This window comes from Aegilops tauschii, chromosome 1 (genome assembly GCF_002575655.3).
Source record: "Aegilops tauschii subsp. strangulata cultivar AL8/78 chromosome 1, Aet v6.0, whole genome shotgun sequence".
Taxonomy (NCBI): domain Eukaryota; kingdom Viridiplantae; phylum Streptophyta; class Magnoliopsida; order Poales; family Poaceae; genus Aegilops; species Aegilops tauschii.
The window spans coordinates 55,587,971-55,591,439 of NC_053035.3; the positions used below are offsets into that span (position 1 = coordinate 55,587,971).

General features: G+C 41.7%; 1 long non-coding RNA gene across 1 annotated transcript; it reads left to right on the top strand.

The window, feature by feature from the left end:
- The first annotated feature begins 230 nt into the window (after nucleotides 1–230).
- LOC120972704 (uncharacterized) lies at nucleotides 231–2,476 on the top strand. Its single transcript, XR_012201692.1, has 3 exons — nucleotides 231–705; nucleotides 848–1,098; nucleotides 2,017–2,476. It is a non-coding gene; the product is annotated as an uncharacterized lncRNA (long non-coding RNA).
- Nucleotides 2,477–3,469: the final 993 nt, after the last annotated feature.

Here is a 3,469-nt window from a genome sequence, read left to right on the forward strand (position 1 = left end):
ATCAGCAATAACTCTTATTTATCTTCACTTGCCAGCTTGCCACATCAGCAAAAAAAATTCAAGAAGCCGTGCTGTCTTTTGTTTCAGGGGTAAAAAAATCATGCTGGTAGCCGAAGCGAGAGCCTCTTTGGGCTTCCGTAACTGATGAGGCGGCGTAATAACCGATAAACAGAAGCCCAAGAGAGGCCCACCGGTGGATCTCTTCTTATCCCTTCCTCTTCCTGGTAGCAGAACAGGCGATGCCACCCACGCACCATCGATGCCTTGCAGCCGACTGATCCGGGGTTCTTCCACGCGGGCGAGCAGAGGCACCCCATGGCGCCACCTCCTCCTCTCCTTCTCCTGGCGCGCGAAGACCTCGACGGAGCGACCTCCATCGCGTCATCGATCTGGCCGCTGCCTCACCTGCGGCTCAATCTGATCTGGGAGAGATGGTGAGGGGTGGGGGCGGCGGAGTAAGGGGAAAGGGAGAGGGAGATCCGGTGCAGGACTACCGCGCTGCAGACTTGAGGCACCCAACCCCGGCCACCTCGACGACTCTGCCTCCTCAAGGACGACCTCCACCACCTCCCTGCTGCCCAGAAGCGACGAGGCCGCCGCCTCTCGGCAACTTCCCGCAGAAATTCCCCTTCAGATTTTTTTTTTGAATTTTAAATTCCCCTTCAGATAGTGGAGCGGCATCGCTCCCATAGTCTTCAGCATCAGGTTGGTGTCTGCACCTTTGCTCCAAAATTGTGTCATGCCTGCCAGTTCATGCAAAGTTAATCTGATGTTCCCGCTTGCATTATATTGATCTCAAAAGCATATATTATAGGATTACTGATCCATACCATTATGATTATTTCAGTGTCGTCACAGATCCGTTCTCTTTTTCATCAAGTTGGCTGGGGGCTTTGGCCACATGACAACTTTCATTTGAAATATAGAAGATATGAATCAGTGAAGTTGATGTCATACCACTCATGTTTCGGCACTGTGCGAACAAACTTTGAGATCTATATTGCCATCCCAACAGATGAAAAATACTATGATGGGTATATCATTGACAACCAATGGTTTTTTTATGCTTGAAAAATACTTCATCGCTGCAATATGATGGTAAGATATGTTTTGTTTTCCTCTAAGGAAACTTCATAACTCAAACACGGTTTTAGTTTTGCAGCATTGTAGAGTTCTTTTGAGCGTATGGGATTCCAAATCATATTCTGATTTTTCATTCACAATGCTTTCTTCATTCCCATTATCTTGACCTTCATGGTAATAATTGCCACCTAAATCTAGAAAATAATCACTGGTTATGTATGGTTCAACATTTGTGCATCACCAGTTGTAAAGGGTTCAGTATATCAATTCGTTGAAGTTTGTTGCTATATTCATATGTACATTTCTATCAAATGTACATGATTTCATTTTTGTTGGTGGTGTAGACTCATTGGATTATTCCAATTTTTTTGTCAATTTGATTGTGGGAATGACCCAAAATTTGCCAAAGGAGTAGTGCAGTGGGTGCTCAAATCTTCATATTTCGGCTGCTTTAAAATGATTTGGCGTCTGCAAGTAATGTTCCCTTCTTATTGTGAGTAACGTGGGGCAAAATCTTCATGAAATACTGTAGAGAACTAGGCCATTACCAATCTAGGTGCCATCAGCTTTGTGACCATGTTTATTACTCTCACTTACAATTTTGTTGTCTTTTACTTTTGGTCTGGTAAGGGATCTTTTATGTACCATCTCATGGTAGTATTTTTTCCTTCTAATTGTATAGTTCATCTATGCTGAAATACATGCAAATTTTTTTTTAAAGTGGGCCGTGTTCTTGCCCCGTTTGCTACTTGATGCATCTGCCCTTTTTCCTCCCATGTCATGACTGTCATGTGATCAATCTTTTTGTTGGGAATAGTAATATATCTATTTCTTTTTTATCATTTTGTTGATCTATTCGTCAAAAAATAAATATCTATTGCTATTTTGTATAACTATGAGCTTCCTTATTGACATCTATTGTTACTAATCCAGCAGGGCTCCTGACTCCATGGCGTGCCTTAGTCTTTTGGCGGGCATATTTAAAGTTGAGGGATCTTTTATTACATTTCAATTTGCTTTGGAAATGTTCTGCCGGCTCAAGTGCTCATGTCAAGGAATATAGCTCTATTTTTCTTAGATTTTTCATTTGCCTTGCAATGCTAATGGAGAGAAGGCAACAAAATTATTCGAGGGATAGAGATTGTTAACGAATAGATCAACAAATTATTTGCCATGGAAATTGCTATTTGGAGACCTGGTGCATTCGGAAAGTCTGTAACGACCAGGTCTTGCATCATGTACTTCCAAACTTTGGTTGGTGCAGGATTCCCGATAGCAGTAGCACCTACACATAGAACTGTACTGGAGAGTGAAAAGTAATTTGCTCTTTCCCCAACTCATAACATTATTCCATGTGACTGAGAGTAATCTTATCATCAAAATTATCATTTTACATGATCATCAATGTTTATTTTTTGACCATACATTCCCGCAGCAACGCGCGGGGAATCATCTAGTTTAGTTAAAAATTGTGTATACTAGTCTTTTTTTAAGAATTTTCATAGAATCGTGTGGACTAGTTTCAAATGCACTTCTTAAGCTATGGTACTCCTATGTGACAGAGAAATAAATAACACATGCTTCCTGTCCCCAACAGTAAATAAATTTGGTAAACTCCAATTATATTGCGCAAAGAAGTTCTAGCCCACATTGTTTGCCCACTTACAGGCTTTGCAGCTCACTTGGATTCAGCGCAACAGTTATCTAATCCTTTAACCTGTCTAAACTAACAGGGCCATGGGGAGTTCACCCTGCCGAGAGATTCCGACGGACAAGATCCAACGAGCGGTGTAGAGGGGAATCCACCAAATTCGTTGGGAAACCAAATTGCCTTCAGCCCATATTTGGACACTTTATGGACTCATTATCTACCTTAAAAAGCTCCAGAAGTATATGGCCATATGGGCTATTGCCTTGACATCCCAGGGTCGTAGCAACTAATTCATACATTGTGTTGCGCTCATTCATGATACCACCCATTCACAAACAAAGTTGCATGCTATACATGTCTATGAGAAATTGGTGAGATTGACAAACAATTCTACTAGTGATAGAGGGCAAGCTAGCTACTCCAATGTTGGGCACAAGAGCTAAAAACATCCAGCACTACTTATATATGTGATGCACCGATCAATGTAAGTGTGAATTAAGTTGCACAAGTGTTTCACTAGAGAATCTAAAAGTCGTACTAAATAGTAGATGGATAGAGTCCAACAACAACCAACTTAAACTATGCCGCCCCTCGATGTAACCAATCAAGTAGCTCCTGTGGATCTCACGTCACATGAGTAGCTGGAGTTATTAATTCATTCAATCTATGGTACTGGTTTGCGGTGATCTATCTACAGCTGGTCTTCTCTCGCAGTGGACGTAAAGATCTTCATTT